This window comes from Pantherophis guttatus, chromosome 1 (genome assembly GCF_059756535.1).
Source record: "Pantherophis guttatus breed Tessera chromosome 1, ASM5975653v1, whole genome shotgun sequence".
NCBI lineage: Eukaryota > Metazoa > Chordata > Lepidosauria > Squamata > Colubridae > Pantherophis > Pantherophis guttatus.
Window position 1 is genome coordinate 28247245 of NC_142063.1, and position 18767 is coordinate 28266011.

At 42.4% G+C, this 18767-nt stretch overlaps 1 protein-coding gene across 13 annotated transcripts in view; it reads right to left on the bottom strand.

Annotated features, from left to right (window-relative positions):
- NIN (ninein) overlaps positions 1–15751 on the bottom strand; it is a 123203-nt gene extending 107452 nt beyond the window's left edge. For 3 of the 13 annotated variants that reach the window (XR_015731106.1, XM_060693789.2, XM_087881768.1), the window contains exon 1: positions 13963–14353. The gene's annotated coding sequence lies outside the window, so the exon portion shown is untranslated. Of the gene's footprint in view, positions 1–10167; positions 10223–13962; positions 14354–15165; positions 15293–15397 lie in introns of those variants that run through there. The other 10 variants (XM_060693817.2, XM_034433353.3, XM_034433354.3 and 7 more) reach the window with 5 other exon arrangements.
- Between the last annotated feature and the right edge of the window lie 3016 nt (positions 15752–18767).

An 18767-nucleotide genomic window follows, 5' to 3' on the forward strand; every position in this document is an offset into this window, starting at 1 on the left:
AGATTAAGTGTTTTTTATCAGGGCAACCTGGTCTACCCAATTATGGAACAGAGCATATTACATTCGCCTTTCAGCCCCTTAGTATTTAATTCCATTGGGGCTGAAAGGCGAAAGCGGAAGCAATATGCTCCATCCCATAATTGGGTAGCCTGGGTTGTCCTGATAAAAAACAATCTTTCCCCTGGTATAGCTGACAAAGCGAGGAGAGCCTGTGGCTTAGAAGTTAATACATCTACCTAATATGCAAGTAGCCCAGGTTTGAATCCCAGAAGGGTATGGCTATCTGATGAGAGCTAAATAGCTTGAAATAGATGTATACTAGTCTCCCCTTATTTCTTTGTCAGTAAAACATAAATTTAACACTTAATAAGTAATGTTATACATTTAGGCAAGAAAAACCAAATGCACATGTATAATATAGGTAGTACCTGGCTCAATAGTAGTAATTGTGAGCGGGATCTTGGGAGTCCTAATGGACAATCACTTAAATATGAGCCAGCAATGTGCTACAGCTATCAAAAAAACCAACACAGTTCTAAGCTGCATTAACAGAGGGATAAAATCAAGATCATGTGAGGTGTTAATACCACTCTATAATGCCTTGGTAAGACCGTACTTGGAATATTGCATACAGTTTTGGTCGCCACGATATAAAAAAGACTCTAGAAAGAGTACAAAGAGCAACAAAGATGATTAGGGGACTGGAGGCTAAATGTTTTAACTGGAATTGGGAATGTCTAGTTTAATGAAAGGGACACGGTGGCTAAGTGGCTGAGCTTGTCGATCAAAAGTTCAGCAGTTCAGCAGTTCGAATCCCTAGTGCCATGATGGCAAACTCAGTGGGCATGCCAGCTCAGCTCTGGCGCACATGTGCGCGCCGGCCAGCTGATTTTCGGGCCTTCTGGGTCCAGCAGAAGTAGGGAAACGGCTGTTTCCTGCCTCCGGAGGGCTTGGGGGGGGGAAGGCCCGTTTTTTTTTCTTACCTGGCTCCAGATCCTCTCTATGCATCTGGGGAGGGCAAAAACAGCCTTCCCCACCCCCTCGGAGGTCCTCCAGAGGCCTGAAACGGTCCATTTCCCAACTCCTGGTTAGACAGGAAGTGACTTTTTTGCTATCCCCAGCTTCCAGAGACTCCTAGAGAGGCCTCCAGAAGTTGTAGATGCTCCAACACTGGAGGTTTTTAGGAAGTGATTGAAGAACCGTTTGTCTGACATGTTTAGCGTTTCCTGCCTGAGCAGGGGGGTTGGACTGGAAGACCTCCAAAGTCCCTTCCAACTCTGTTATTTTGTTATTCTGTTAATAAATAAGTGCAATGTGCAAAGTCAGCTTACATAGTTTCATGAGCACTTTAGTCATGGGGAAATTACATTCAGAAAGTTTACTCATATTAAATCTTTTTAGGACTCTCCTATAAGCAAGGAACTTAATCATTTATTATTTTTGTTTATTAAACAAAATTATATAACTGCCAACTCACATGTAGGTGACACCAGGCAGTCTATAAAATTTAAAAACCCGCCGTATAGTAAAACCCATTCCCCTGCCTCCCGCACTTCTCCATGGCAGCAACAATACAATCAAATCAGCCACTTGATCTGTCTCCGTTCATGGTCCCCAGGACTGCTGACAAAACCATGTTTCAGAAAAGCAACAGGGTAGAAACCACCATACTTCAGGAGGAATGATGTTCCATAAAGGAGCCACCACCAAGGAGGCCCCTTTTTTGAGGTCCCACCAGATGACCATTCCTATTATCCGTAACATGCCCTGCCTTCCCGTCCTGGTGGGCTGGGTGATGTAACATGGGGGAGGCAGTCCTTCAAATAACCTGTCCCCAAATGATGTAAGGCTTGAAGTTTGAGACAGCATAGAAGTTAACTGATGGAAGGAAGGGACTAATTCAGGCTTGATCAGATCTGTTCCCTTTCCAGACAACAAAAATTATCCTTGCTTTATATAAAGATTTACATCCTGCTCTTGTAGTGCACATCCATTACTCAGATTTCTAATGAACTATTCCAACAGCATTTCTTGTAGAATTTCTTTTAGAGTTTATTTAGACAAAGAGCTCTGTATGTTACACCAGAAATCAGGGATTTTAGAACCCAACAGAGCAGATATGGGCAATACCCACAAAACTCTGCTAGAGATTTTCTTTTTCTAGTAAATAAAGTTGAGAGGAATAATCATTTTATGCAAGGCCACCTAAGATCATTGAAGAACAGTCATTTACACCCAATAAATAAACAGCAAGGGGCGAAGTGTTTTAAGGGAAACTGAGGCAAGACCAAACTCCCAGATTAAGAAAGCAGTCTAAATTCTGATAGTTGGAAAGGCCTGCCTCAAGTTTACAGTGTACACTGAACAACAGCATAAAGCCATGTGAGTGTCCTGGTGACATGCAAAGATTGGTCTGTCTCCTAGCAACTGCTTATTCTTCCTTGGAGAGGTTGTCCAGGGAATTGCCAATTTATTCAGTGTTCTAGTTGCAGATCATAGCACAACTCCCTCCCACACACAATAAAGCAGGCATTCATTTTTTGATAATAACACACCTGCACCTCCCCTATGAAACTTGACTTTTAGCAAAGAGATCCACAGTTTATATGAAGCGGACTCTTACTTCTATTTTATGTGCCAAGTTATTTATGCCTACAGCCATACCAAACCAGAGTCAAAATTTGAACACAACCCAGTGGTGAAATCCTACCAGTTCACACCGATTCAGGCAAACCAGTAGTGATAAAATCTACCAGTCTGATGGAGTAAATAAAGCTACTGGTTGGTCCGAACCGGTATTTCCAACGATCAGCTGTGCCGCACGATTTATATTCGCTAGAAAGCAGGAAATCCTGCTTTCTAGCAATTCTAAATAGCGCGGTACAGCTGTTCCCCCCTCGCTGTTCTACTTACCTTGTTAAACGTCCTTTTTCCACGCGAAGCACACGTTTGGCGTGAACTGTGCATGCGGCACAGCGTGCGTTTGGCACACACTGCACTTGTACACACAGTGTGCGTTTGGTATGCACTGTGCATGCGCACATGCAGCGCGCATTTGGCACACAACGTGCATGCGTGGGCAGCGAACCAGTGGCAAACCGCGGAGGATTTCACCACTGACACAACCTCTATTCCTAACTCTTTATCCCACTCTTTTAGCCCTCTAAACCAGAAGTCTACAGCAAACTACACATCTTTTTTGATACTGGCATGATCCTAATCTCACACAACTTTTTGACAGTATGTGTTTTTTACATAAAAGTAATAAATGGGAAGCTTGTATAATGTGATACAAAGTGGCACCTTCCTCTCTCATCTTATCGCTAAGAAACCTCCTGCGCCCTACAAGAAACTCAAAGATATTCCAAGGGGGACAGAGGGCAAACTGACTACAACCTTCTTGGAAGTGTGCCCATGTGCCCAAGGCAAAAAAAAAAAGGGAAACCTGGATGTAGAGATACGTAGGTGCAGGGGTGAAATGCTCCTGGTTCGTACCGGATCGCCTGATCTGGTAGCGATGGAGGCGGGTGGTTCGGAGAACCGATAGCAAAAATCCCTGCCCCCCGCATGCCCAGCTGAGCTGCACAATCATCAGAGGCTTTTTTTTAACTTTTAAAAGCATTTTTTCTACAATCTCTTCGGCTGAAAAAAGTAAAAAATAAGCCTCTGATGATCGTGCAGCTCAGCTGGGATGATCAAAGGCTTTTAAAAGAAAAAAACCCAAGCTGAGTTGCCTGATCTTCAGAGGCATTTAAAAGAAAAAAAGTCTCTGCCGATCAGGCAACTCAGCTGGGATCGTCAGAGCCTTTTGAAAGCATTTTTTTACAACCTCTTCGCTGAAGAGTTTGTAGAAAAAATGGTTTTAAAAGTTTTTTTAAAAATGGCCACGCCCACCGTCACATTACCCTCCCCCACCAAGCCACGCCCACAGAACTGGTAGTAACAAATTTTAGATTTCACCTCTGTGTAGGTGGATACAACATCACCAATATTCCTTGTGATAATGGATGTTGGTTTGTGACCAGTCATGGCCCCTATGAGGAGACTCAGAATAGGTACTCAGAATTCACAATATGTGTATTGTAAGTCCAGAAAGTTTAAGACTCCATTTGAAAAACAATGCTCCTAAAAAGAAGAAAAACAGTTCAGATTATAGATCACTATTTTTCAAATTTGGCAATTTTAAGATATGGGGATTTCAATTCCCAGAGCTAGACATACATCTTAAAGTGGCCAAGTTTGAAAAACACTGTCCCTCCTTTCTATGGCTCAGGATGTTCATTACGCACCTCTGTGGTTCAGGATATTCATTACTAAACAATCTTTTGCAACTCAACATTAACAACCCAAGTTTGGGGGCGGGTGGGATATGCAAAGAGGGTACATGCAAGAGCCAGTGATGAAGGTGTTGGTAGAAATCAGAAGATTGTGAGTTCTAGTTCTGCCTTAGGCATGAAAGCCAACGGGGTGACTTTGGGTTACGCTCTTTCAGTCCAATCCACATTATTGGGTGTGGGTGGGGGAGGAATTTGTATTATTTATGTTCGCCTTCTTGAGTTACTTTTAAAGAAATAAAAGCAGGACAAAAAAAAAAAGTAGGATCCCTAACATTAGAGAGGTTACCAAAATAATCTCCCAGGTATTTCAAGTGTAAGCTGCAAAATTAATTATATGAGGAAATAACCAAAGGGAAGGTTGCTTCATTCCACCTCCCAGAAGCCTTTGTCAGTACTTATAGGCAGACTTGTATCTTTCTTCCAGATGGCCCAGTGGCTGAGAACATGGCTGGAGAATTTGGACAGGGTCAACTCTCAATAACAACCTATCCAGAAAAACACAAATAGATGCAGTGTGATCAGGTGCCAGGCAAAGCTGGTCCAGGGGACAACTGCAGGGACAGAGCAATGGCAAACACCTTTGCCCAGGTTTTCTCTTGGGCACAAAATTTGCTCAAGAAACCTTCCCAATAGTTTATGTCAGGGGTCTCCAAACTTAGCAACTTTAAGACTTGTGGACTTCAACTCCCAGAATTCCTCAGCCAGCATGGTTGGCTAAAGAATTCTGGGATTGAAGTTCACAAGTCTTAAAGTTCCAAGTTTGAAGACCCCTGGTTTATGTCAACAGAGCCCCCTTCCCCATCATTGCCACCAAAGTAAGCCTCACATACTCCATTCAGTCATCCATCCTTGCATAACTTGGATGCCCAAGCTCAAAATTCAAACAAAGCAAAACAAAAGCTTACAAGCATCTCAGAACATAGGAGAACTTGGAACAAAGTGCTTAGCTAGATAAGCTTGCCAAACAAGTTCCTTTATCACTGTCCTGAAAACTCCTCTTACCCTTAAATCAGGCATTGGGATTACACATGGGTCTTTGGAAGATTTAGACGTCGCTTTCAAAATCCTTGGGAACTATAATGAAACTATAATCTTTCTAATATGACAGAAGGTGGAAAAAAGTAGACACAAGGCATTCAATTTCATATTGGTATATATTTACATACACACACACACACACACACACACACACACACACACACACACACACGTGTTTTGCCTTGACTTTGAATATCTGTCTGGAGTACAGCCTCCTGGCACCTTGGCCGAGAGAAATCATATGCACCCTGACTTGGGTTCCATGTAGATTTTAGCAAAAGACATCAGGTTTCCCAAAGAGAGAATAAGAAGTGATACATTTCTTCACAAAGGAATAAAGTCCTCCCAACTCTAAAAGGCCATTCCACAAAATATAGCAATATTTTGTTTTGAGACTAACCAGTTTCAAATCACTTGAAGTAGCACAGAGTTGGGACTTGCAATGTTTGCAAACTAGGCAAATCTCTTGATCTGTTTCTCTCCCTACTAGATTACTGGGAAATCTTGCAGAGATTTTCTAGGAAAACAGAGAAACAGCATGCAGTACATCAAGCTTAGATATAGTGAAACAATTTCTGACATTTGCAAAGTTCTAACTTTAAAATGATTCTAGATAGCAGAGAAATGGAGGGAAAAATTCACTGCCACAGCTACTGCTAGTCCCAGTTTAAAGCACTGGACTCAGATACTGTGAAGAACCTAGGTGAAAATATTTTGTATACACACTAGTTTAGTGTGAGTATATACACATCTGGGCATTCATTCCTTAGCCAAGTTTACCCATTCAGCCAAACACATATAAAACTGGAGTCATGTTTAGCCATCAAATCACTCCTCTATTATTCTAAAATACTTTTTCTTTTCTCTTTCTCATTCCTGAATTAAGAGTGAAGCCAAAAATTATACACTCAGAATAGTCTTCACTAACTCAGTGTCCTTCAGATGGTTGGTCTACTTTTCCATCAATAGCCAAAAGGTTGGCTAATGATGGAAACACTCACTAACTCATCTGAAGGATTATGAAAGGAGCTTCTAGGTGTGGAAGATTTCTTTCCAGTCTTAATTCAGCAAGGAAAGAGAAGACAAAAGAAATTATCAACTGTCAGGACTGTGAGAAATGTAAAGTGTAAAGATCAAATCCACTGCAAACTTAAAGGTTCCAGCGAAAGCTCACAAAGAGGTAGGTGATAGAGTTGATAAAATAATTCCAGAAACTACTAACAATAGAATTGGCTTATTTTAAATCAACATTTACTTATAAGTCTGCAAAAGGGAGGAAGAGATGCAGAGAATTCTGCTTCCATTCAAAGGAACATGAAAGCCTTCTAAATACTTGGAACACACCCAGGGGTGAAATCTAGCAGGTTCTGACAGGTTCTGGAGAACCGGTAGCAGAAATTTTGAGCAGTTCGGAGAACTGGTTGTGGAAATTTTTAGTAGTTTGGAGAACTGGGAAATACCACCTCTGGCTGGGTCCAGAGTGGGGTGGGAATGGAGATTTTGCAGTATCCTTCCCCCATCACACTCACCAAGCCACGCCCACCAAGCCACACCACGCCCAAGCCACACCCACAGAACCGATAGTAAAAAAAATTGGATTTCACCACTGAACACACCTCAGGGGCAGACAGCTGGACCAGCAACAGAACTGAGCAGAAGTGATGGAGAACTACATATATATGAATGAAAATATCTCTGAACTACTTAAAAGGGATAAAAAATCTGGGCATGATATTTGAAAATAAATCACACATTAAACAGTCTCCCAGTACCTAAGTAAGTAAACAACCCAAGACCCTTTTTCTATATCTTCCTGTATTTATGATTAGTGACAATCAGCAGCAGATTCCTGCCATTCTGAGGTAGGAAACAACAGTGTAAATGCTAATTAAGCCTACTTTAGGATTAAAACTAAGAATCTTAAGGGTTCTCTTAAAATCCCACCCTGAAAGATGAAGCCCCATCCATCATCCTAACACTTTGCAATATCATTCCAGCTCTAGAAATTTCACCTTCCCAGAAAGCTCCTGGCATCCAAGGCTGCATATTTTCCCGACAGATGTGGAACGACACAAATTCTCCCAACAGATTTTGCACCAGCTTCTGGTACGTTGCCAAGCTTTGTTGCTACTTTTATCCTTCAAAATATTTCCCCCCCTATTTGGAGATCTTCCAGGTGTGTGAAATATTAATTTTGTTTACAAAATATGCTCAACTCCCCACCTCAATTATTCTGTGCATTTAAATTTATTATAGCCACCTAACTCAATTAGCCAGCACATACTGTGTTTCCCTGAAAATAAGGCCCTGTCTTATATTTTTTGAACCCTGCAATAAGCGCTTGGCCTTATTACCATCTGCTCAAAAGCCCAATTGGGCTTATTATCAGGGGATGTCTTATTTTGGGGGAAACAGGGTATATGGACCTCTTTTACACAGATGAACCCATTTCATAAAACTTTTCAACAAGCAGGGTGGATAAAAATCAATGATTTTTTTAAAAAAATCAAAAAAATCAGATTTTTTTGATTTAAATCAGATTTTTTTGATTTAAATCGGATTTTTTTGATTTTTATCAAATTTATTTTAATAAAAAACTTTTGGGGTAAAAATCTATCGTAAGATAGTTTTCTATTTAAGATACATAAATAATTTAGTTTATTCAGCATGAAATGGAGCTTAATTATGTAGCATGAGGCTGTATATTCTGCAACACTGGGACTATCGGTGAGTCAACAATGGGTGAAAGGAGTAGCAGACATGACAGTTGTTCTTTAAAAATTATGATTTAAATCGAGTTGATTTAAATCAAGCCTTTTTACTAGTGATTTAAATCATGATTTAAATTGTGATTTAAATCGATTTAAATCAAATCCACCCTGTCAACAAGCTAGACTTTTTATGACATTTGAACCCCAAATTGCCTCCTGGATCATTCTATTTATTAAATTTATATGCTGCCCATGTCACTATCCAAAGGAACTTAATTGGTTGCTAGATCTGAGGATTATTCTTTGTTGCAACATCTGCTTGATAAACAATCCAACATGGCAACCATTTCAGGTTGCCACTATATTGTAAGCTTGTAGCTTCAATTAAAAAGCCATCTATTTGGGGGACAATAAACTGGGAACTCAATTCACTCAATCAGGAGTGTGCATGTGCAAACAAAATCATGGTTTGAAAATGCTTCTCCCTCAAAGACATCAAAATCTTGTCTATGAAAAGCTAGCAAATTAACTGGAAGGGTGTTAAGCTGATTTCTCCAGGCTTAAGCCTTCACTTCAGATTTGGATAAAGCAAGGGACAATAGCTTACACGAAATCCACCCAGCAGCACCCTTTTTTTGGGGGGGAGCTCCAGAACCCCCTGAATTGAATTCAGTGTTACAATAAAGACATTTCAGCAGCATGACTTTTCATACTCCCTTTTTAACATCCCATCTCCCATGCTAAGGCTAATTAATTTTTTCCATTTTAGCTGCTTTGTCATCTTGGAGAGAGGATCATATTCAGAAGATTTTGGAAGTCAGTTCCTCCCATTTCAGTCCTTGAGGCCCTCCCCAAAGTATCATAAAAGAGGAAGTCCTGGCCCTTTAAAGCTGGGAAGGTTTGGCCTCCTGGCTCCAGTCCCCCATTAAAACCTGAAAAAAAGGTTACCCCAAATATCTCACCCATAGAATCACTGTGGTGCTGCTGAACTAGCTCTCCTGCCACTCTCCATCCATGAAACTGGGCTTGCTTTGCCAAAACTCAACCCTTTTTAAGCAAACCAATTTCCATGGAGTGCTGATGAGAATGCTACTCTCCAAAACAAACCTAGTTGGCTCTTCCAAGACAGGAAAATCCTTCTGTGATTTCCCACTGCTCTCAGTTATTATGTTGCTGGCTGCAGGTGTGATTAATTGTCAGGAAGTCAGGCAATTCCCAACCATCAGGTATTTGATTTTCACCAGCAGAACTTTGTACGAGTTGTTTCCAGCAGTTCAGACACTAGTTTGTGAAAGAGGGCAGAGCCACAAAGATCCTTCTGGTGCAGGCAGCCTCCCGTAATGTGTTGGTCCCCCTACCCCAGGGGTCTCCAAACTCCACAAGTTGTAAAGTTGCCAAGTTGCTACATGTTGACTGAGGAATTCTGGGAGTTGTCCATAAGTCAAAGTTGCCAAATTTGGAAGCCCCTGCTCTACCCCAGTAACTTAGATTTGAAGTTCCATCACCTCCTGCTGCTCCAGCCATACATGTGGAAGGCACTCAGTAAGGAACAGATGGTCTATGGTGAGTCATGCATGTTTCTATCAACCTTTCTTGTCATATGTTTGCATATTAGTAATTTGCAGCAGGCCGGCCGGCCGGCCCAGTAGCACTGTTTTTTTTAAAAAAATTGATTTATATGCCGCCCTTCTCTGGAGACTCAGGGCGGCTTACAATGCGTTAAGCAATAGTCTTCATACTTTTGTATATTTATACAAAGTCAGCTTATTGCCCCCACAAACTGGGTCCTCAATTTACCCACCTTAGAAAGGATGGAAGGCTGAGTCAACCTTGAGCCTGGTGAGATTCGAATTTACAGTAATTGCAGACAGCTGGTGTTAATCACAATGCTTTTAGTCTGCTGAGCTACCAGGCCCTTTAAACTTCAAGTTCAAAAGCAAAAAAAAATGTTTCAGGATACCAGGCTGTACAATCACTGTAACCTCTCAACAACTCTTTAAAGGAAACATGTCCTCTTAATCTCAGAAAAAGAAGCACTTAGTTTAACAAATGGCAGATGGATTTACATTAGCATCCTTTACCTTTCAAAGCACTTTTGGGTCTTTGAATCTGAAGAGTTGCACAGTCCTAACGGGCTGGATTAAAGAGAGAACAAAGATTACTTCAGGGTGGTTACCAGGAAGACATTTATATTCACCATAGGAAACTAGGCTTTTATCTCCTTGATTAGAAAGTCAGATTCTAACTGGGTTCATACATTGAAGTGGGCCATCACACGGCTGGTTCGCAATAGAATAGAATAGAATAGAATAGAATAGAATAGAATAGAATAGAATAGAATAGAATAGAATAGAATAGAATAGAATTTTTATTGGCCAAGTGTGATTGGACACACAAGGAATTTGTCTTGGTGCATATGCTCTCAGCATATTGCATAAGATGTGCCATTTGCATTTGAAATTATGGCATATGGTATTATGTGAACCCAACTGTAGGATGAGTTCATGCAGCATACTATATTAAGGTTACTTAACTGGGTTTGCATAAAATGCTAAGCACAAGAGAATATATTTTGGTGACCAAGAACCATCATTGAGGATTTATGGACCACAGAAGGTATAGATATAATTATGCATGTAGCAGAAATTGGGAAAGGGGTTCTACTTTTAGAAGGGATATAGTTGTTTTGTTTTATGTCTATTTCAGGGTGTTCCTGAAAATGATGGAATATTGTTAATTTTCAGTTGTACTCTTTGTGTATGATAAATTATAAATGGCATATGGGCTTTGGCTTCACGTATTTGGATTATCCAGCCATCAGTTTCTTCAATAAACTATGGTTAAGCAATCTGGTTTATGAATGAATGATTCCATACCTTTTAATACAGGACCCAAAGCAAGATGATCTCAAGTAAACCAGAAAAATACAGATAACTCTTATCTCCTTTCCTTGCCAACATAGCGGTTTTCCCCGTTTTATCACTTCAGATTCCTCGGTTTCTAAAAGTAGCTTGATCCTATTAATTTCTATCTGTTGTAGAAAACTACAATTGCTGCAATCCAAGCTTCTTTGACTCAGTTCTATATTATTCTGTGGTTTGGTCATCTGGAAACCTTTTCTATTCAGTGGAAGTAAAGACTAACTGTGGTAGACTTTTTGCAGCTTCTCAGATACAAGAAGGTGACCCATTCATAGGAGAAAAGTCAGCAGAAGGGAAATGAAATGATCTTGCAATATCTGGAAAAAAAAGGAAAGGTAGAACTTGTTCTGTTTTGAGCTAAATAATTCTCACCTGTACTGATCTGGCTGCACACAATATGTGCACCCAAGGCTAACTACTAATCCTGGGCTAAAATATGGTTGTCTAGCTTTAAATCTTATTACTAGCATTTCAATCCTGATCTAATGATGTACAAGTTGAGCAAATATCAGTCTTTTAGGTCACAAATTACAGTCTCTTACAGAAGCAATGGCTGGGTTTATGTATCTCACTAAGGACACACTGTTGTTTATTCAGTAAATCATGATGATACCAACCATACTTTAGCATGATGCATGAAACAATTCAATCTGTATCGTAAAGAAAAGTTGCTTCTAAATATCCACCAAGTAGATAATAAAAAAATGAGCACAGGAGAATAATTCAGACAAAATGTAATTTTGTTTCCTAACCATTTTCAACTTATCAGCTGTTTTACAATGTCTCTGGTCTCATAAATTGAACACAAATTGCCCGAAGAAGCTTCAGCAGAGCAACACAGGAAGAAAATCTCTAAGGGGAAGCTCAGAACACAAAGGAGCAGGCAGCACCCATGGTGGCAGTCAATCATGTCACAAGCCACTTCAAGGGTCACCAAGAAAGTCAGTTTTACAGCTGATAACTGTCCTCATTTGCTGAGCAATCATTCGCACCACCCAGTGCCAGGCAGTTGAACATTTATCACTGCCATCTCCCCATGGTCCCACTAATACCAATTCAGGTCAGGCAATACTTCCAATAATTTTAAAACCCTCTTTTGCGTTTGCAAAGAAAAAGGGTTGATTAACCAGGCTGAGTTCCAGGAAAGCTCAGCCAAAGATACAGTTGCCTGGAAAGCCCTAGAAATTTATGATAATAGCCCTGAAGCAGACTTGGACACTGTGAATATTTAAATGTTTTCATTTGTAATGGGGTCTTTCCATAACAAACCTTTCCATTAATAAGGGGAAGGGGGGAACCCACATACCCACCAGTTTTTATTCTGTGAAATGTGAATGGAGATTAGAGAAGGGTACTATGGAGCAATTAAGTCACCCAACCCTCATGAGAAAAACCTCAAAAACAAACAAAACCCCCACTCCTCTACTTTCAAAAGGTGATCTGAAGAGGGGGAGAGAAAGGTGCAATGCAGGACCCTCTCCCATTTGTGTCCAGGAATAACAATTACATGATTAGCAGAGTTTCCATACTGTAATTCTGAATAATCTTTTGTTCTTCAGCCTATCGGAGAGTTTGCTTCAAACACTGAGCTTCTGAGAACTTGGAAACATTATAGTTGCAATATTTTCCTTAACAGGATTTGGCAAAGATGACATAAACGTTTAAAGATGCCAAGGAACAAGCTTCATGTAGTCAATAAAGCACATTCACACAAACAAAGGATGCACTCAGGTCATGCATACACCGTATTAAAAGTGTATGAATTATTTGTTCCGTGCTATGCACCCACAAACCTTGACCTAATCTGAGGGCTTCATTTACACAAAGTACTAAAACAACAGCTGGATCCCGAATGATCCGTTTTCATTTTTATCCAATCTACTATATTAGAAGAACTCAATCATTGAAACACAAAGTAGCCAGGCATATTTTTAGCCCAATATATTGTGTGAACGCAGCCCGTTAGTTTCTTAATGTATGGCAACCCCCCCCCAACTTACATTAGCTGAGTAACCCATGATTATTAGTTCACTAGTAAATGACTTGTAGGAACATATTACCTTATAAACTTTTTTCTCCTCCTTAGCTGTTCTGACAAAGATGCTGCTCATGCCTTACTTTACTCCAAGGGGGGGGGAGGGGGAGAAAGAAACCAGAGTATTGGGGATGAAAGAAGAGATACTACTAAACCATGAGAATAGAAATTCTATTCTGTCGTAGTTGATTTGATCCTCCTCTTTTTCCTTGAAGACAAACTTTGCTACCTTCTAAAGCTTGGAAGATCTGCTTTCTCCATCTGCCCCACCTGCCCAACCACAAATGCTTCCTCTGAAGCTACTCAAAGAGCAAGTTTGCTGGAGCTTCGAACGGGACTGATCCGTTGCAATTCTAAAGCCCTGCATTAGTTAAGCACCCCTGCATTTTAAGTTGCCTCTCTTTCCCACAGAGGCACAAACACAAAGAGGCATTCAACTTTTTCTAAGGAAGAGCCCCATTTGAAGGAAAACAAACCCCCAAGCTTTTGCTAAAACAATCCCCTTCCTACTGTCTCCCCTCCCAATAACGTTACTACTTTATAGCTACCAGAGAAGATTAGAGCCGCGCGCAATTGACAAAACAATGAAACTGACTAGTCCTCCTCCCCGCTTGTCTCCATTGTCCAAGTCAAAACGAAAACGAAGGGGTGGCGGGGGGGGGGGAGAGCGTTTCTTTTCCAAGAGACAGGTGGGCTTCCAAGAGGAAGTGAGGCTGAGTGCCGGAGAAAGACAAACGCAGCACCTTAAAAGTGGGAAAGACGGCCAGGGATCTACCGAAAGCTTCCGGAGACGAGGTTAGGGAGACGGGGCTCCCTTTCAGCGGGAGTTTTATTCTAAGTGCCGTGAGAACGAGGCGCCGGACCCTCCAAAGCTGCGTCCCGGACACCTCTACTTTCCTGCCCCAACCCCGAAATCTCACCTGCCTCGGGGAACTACACGTCACCCTTCCCGCTTCTGGCTGCTTCTGCTGTCGCCGCCGCCGCTGCTTTCAGGGCGCCAAAGACGAGGCTTTTGTTGTAGCCCTCCGTCTCGGGGCCGGGGTCTTGAGCGGAGTGAGGGGGGAGAAGACTGGAACGATATTAGCATCTCTAAGGGGCGGCCCCAGAGGGGGCAGAGGTGAGCCGCCTCCGATTTTCCTCTCCTCCGTCTGGAGCCCTCCCTCGGGTAGTCAGCCCCCCCGCCTTCCTCCCCAACCCCCCACGTGAACGCCGCCTTTACATCCACCTGACAAATCGGCGCCGGGCGCACAATCGCGGCTCCTTCGCTCGAGTCCCACCAGCCACCCTCCGTTAGCCGGGAGAAGCTTCCCCCCCTCCCACCCCCAGGCACCTCGAATCTTTCTCTCTCTCTCTCTCTCTCTCAGCCGCTCCGGCCGCTCCAGAGAACGGCCCAGTTCCTCAGCCTGTGTCACTGCCACACACACCCCACTCCCCAAAGTCGTCTACTACTCACTAGTAGACCGGTTGCCCGGCTCTCACCTCCCGTTCTTGCTCTTTCTTGCCCTCCCGTTTAGTCTCCCCCCTGGCGAGGTCGCTTTCCTCCACCCTTAGTTAATTCCTCGCCTTCGGGAACGCACCCCACTTTTCGGACGCATCCAACCCTTCGCCCAACTAGTTGCTGTTTTCCCTTCCAGTTACTCTCGAGTACACCGCCCTGAGTCCCTCGGGAGAAGGTCGATATATAAATTCGAAATAAAATAAAATAAAAAAAATAAATATTGGACTACACCCCCCCATACTCCCCAGCCAGCACGCCACAGTGCTGGAAAAGGCTGATGGCTCTAGCCCCCCCTTCTTGGGGGTGGCATCTCAAATTTCAATTTTTTATTGTCAGTGCACAACTGTATGTACAGTCAGTGAGATTGGTTGAGCTCCCTCAGTGCACTCCCCCCCCCAACACAATACGACTCACAGTGAAGACAGAAAATCCCTGACCCAATAAATCATATCAACAAAACACCCACTCGTGTGAACACGTTACACGTTGCGCGGAATCTCTCTGGCTTCCTTCCCCTCTCCCGCAGCCACTTTTGCATTCACACCATCTCTTCCCCGCCCCCTCCCAGCCCTCGCCGATCCCCACAGCAAAGGGCAGCCTCTCTGCCTTCAAACGACTCACGTACCCTGAACTCTGCGGAGCGGGCACGGGCCAGTTGCCCACTTTCCGCCCGGATGTCTCCTCTCGCCGCCTTCTCCCCTCGGGGCTCCCTCTTCGCTTTTTCCCTCCCACAGTACCCCCGACCCCCCTGTAGGGGTCGCTTCGCACCTCGCCCTCGGCTAACGTTTCCCAGGCGGCGAGAGGCAACCGCGCGCAATTACGCAAACCACCGCGGCGGGAAACGGAGCCGGCCTTACCAGCCTCAGGGCTCCGCGCTCCGTCCGGCCGTCACGGCGGCATCGCTTGCCCGTGCGCTGCCCCCCTGGAGCTCCCCGGTTCACGGGGTGGGGGCTCTCTGGACGATCGAGACGGAACTGGGCGACGGGGAAGGGAGAAAGCAGAAGCAGGCCGAGAACGGACGAGGGGGGGGGGCGGGCTTGCGCGCTGGGAACGCCCGGGAGGAGGAGAGCCGGGGCCGGAGACCTCCCTTCGCAGGCGCAGCTTCGCACGAGCAAGCAAGATGAGGAATGGGGGCACGGAGGAAATGCCCCCATCGCTCCGCCATCAATGCTTCGTACATCAATGCTTCTCCCGCCTTTCCCGTTCCATATAGGGAGGCTTGTCAGTGGGAGGATGGCTTTCAGTTTTTTAAAAAGAGCAGGTGCAGTCCTCGACTTACAGCAATTCGTTTAGTGACCATTCAGAGTTACAACGGCACTGAACAAAATGACTTGGAACCACTTTTCATACTTATCTCATTGCAGCCTCCCTGTGGTCATCTGATCATAATTCAGATGCTTGGCAACTGACTCATATTTATGACCATTGCAGTGCCTTGCGGTCATATGATCCCCTTTTGCGACCTTCCGACAAGCAAAATGAAGGGGAAAACCAGATTTACTTAACCAGGTTACTAACTTAACAACCGCAGTGGTTCGCTTAACAACTGTGGCAAGAAAGGTTGTAAAACTGGGCGAAACTCACTTAACAAATGTCTCACTTAGCAACAGAAAATTTGTGGTTGTAAGTCGAGGACTATCTGTACTGGCCAGGATAACTTTTTCTGTGTTGCCCCCATAGAATTTTTTTTTGAATTCCCTCCCCAGTGGGGAGGGTCCCTATTAGCATCATGTCAGTGTTAGGTGAAGACTTGGGGGGAAAAAAATCCAAGGATTTTGAATTGGCATTTGAATTATATTGTAGTTCTTAGCTTTTGAATGAGTGCCTGGCTGTTTCCTAGTTTATATGGAGCATTTATTTTGAATTTGATTTAATCAAATTCTGCAGACAAAGCACTGTAATTTAACACCAGCTGTCTGCAATTAAAGTAAGTTCGAATCTTGCCAGGCTCAAGGTTGACTCAGCCTTCCATCCTTTCTAAGGTAGGTAAATTGAGGACCCAGTTTGTGGGGGGCAATAAGCTGACTTTGTATAAAATATACAAAAGTATGAAGGCTATTGCTTAACGCACTGTAAGCTGCCCTGAGTCTCCGGAGAAGGGCGGCATATAAATCAATTTTTTTAAAAAATCGTACACTATATGTTTTTATTTAGATTGCATTTTTAATGGGTTTTATTGTAGTTCATTAAAAGGAGGCATACAGCTAATGGGTGGTTTTAAATAAAGATTAATATAGATGGGAAGATTCATTGTTGCATGATGTTTGACACAGAGCAACATAAATCTGGATAGAGCTCTTCCAGAGGGTTCAGGATGAACATGAGGGCTGCCCTACTTAGTCTGAGCAAAGTTCCATTTAGTCCAGCATATGTCTGTCTGTCTGTCTGTCTGTCTATCTATACCTATCTACAGTACCTACGGTACCTACCTACCTCTGTCTCTCTCTCTATTTACCTATACCTATATCCATCTATCCATCCATCTATCCATCCATCCATCCGCCCATCCAATTTATATGCCAGACTGTTAAATTTACTAGCCAGATTCCCGCTAGGCAGCCCACAAACAAATCTCAGTCACGATGGAGGCTGAGTGGCCCAGAGTTCAGGCTGGCAAATGGTAGGCATGAAATGGGAATGAGGGGTCCTTGGTGCTCTCTGAGCTTTATGATTTTCTTGCAAATGTTTCATTACCCAAACTAGCACTGATGAGGTTACCTAGTTTGAAACATCTGCAAGAAAACAAGCAAGCTCAGAGAGCACCAAGGACTCATCCTTTCAACCCTAAGCTACAAATATTCTCCTTTGTTGATTAAATGGGAACGTAAGGGACAACTGTGACAAGGATGATTGAATACATGAAAGTATAGTGTGCTGTGATTTGTAAAACAGCAGGAAAACTCATGCAACAATGCTTCACTTGGACACTAACTCATTTTCTAGGCTCATTGTGTACTCTGGGCTTGCAGTATAAATAGTTCAAAAACCTACTGAATCACAAAAAAATCACCAAGGTTAACACCAATTGTCAGCTAAAGCATCATTTTGGCAACACTAAGCAGATACATATATGGGGTAGAGGGTATAAAAAAATTAAGATGATGGTTGCAACTGCTCCTTTTTTTAGCTGCAGATGTGACTACATGATTTTGTTTTTATATCCCCCATGCCTCTACTTGGCATGTTGAACTGTGTGATTAGAGGCATAAATTTTTGTTGGGGGCATTGTGAATCCAGTTAATTTATTTAATACATTCTTATTTATTTAATTAATGCTTCTGATACAAAGGAGGGCTCCGTATGTGAAATTAATACAGCTGCTGCCATGTGCTTTCATTTGCATATCTCATTCATTCATTCATTCCATGACATGAAAGACTTCATTTCCCTGTCTTAAATTCATGACATTTTACATTCATTTCTTCCTTTTTGTTCAGCATCTTCTAGCAGCTCAGCAAGAGGAGAGGTAAGATAGTAAAGCAAACACAAGATATGAGGTCAAAGCAGGTAAGCTGTATTTGACATTAAAAGAACATAAGGAAATAAGAAAAGCACCTGCTGTTTCAGTAGATTGACATTCACGGCAAATGTCCAGCCTTTGCTGAATATTATTCTTCATTTGTGAATGTTTAAAAAAGGTTGGTGTGATTTGTTTGAGATTTGCCAGTTACGGATGCTCAGATTCACCACCTTCCCAAATAGAAACAAACAAACAAGTATGGATATTCTTGAAAACCAATTTTACAACACTGGATGAAAGATTCTCTTCATTCTTCAAAGCCCCTAGATCAAAACTAAGGCAAGAATTGTGAATAATTTCCAATTTAGTGTGCATTCCCATTCAACACATCTGAGCAAGCACATGTACCACTCGATACACCTGGCCAAAAATATTGCTTGAGATAGATAGATAGATAGATAGATAGATAGATAGATAGATAGATAGATAGATAGATAGATAGAATGAATTCTTTATTGGCCAAGTGTGATTGGACACACAAGGAATTTGTCTTTGGTGCATACGCTCTCAGTGTACATAAAAGAAAGACATTCGTCAAGAATCATAAGGTACAACACTTAATGATAGTCATAGGGAACAAATAAGCAATCAAATCATATTAGGAAACAGTCTATATAAATTGTAAGGATACCAGCAATAAGGTTAAAGTCATACCTTGTGGGAGAAGATGGGTGATAGGAACAATGAGAAGATTAATAGTAATGCAG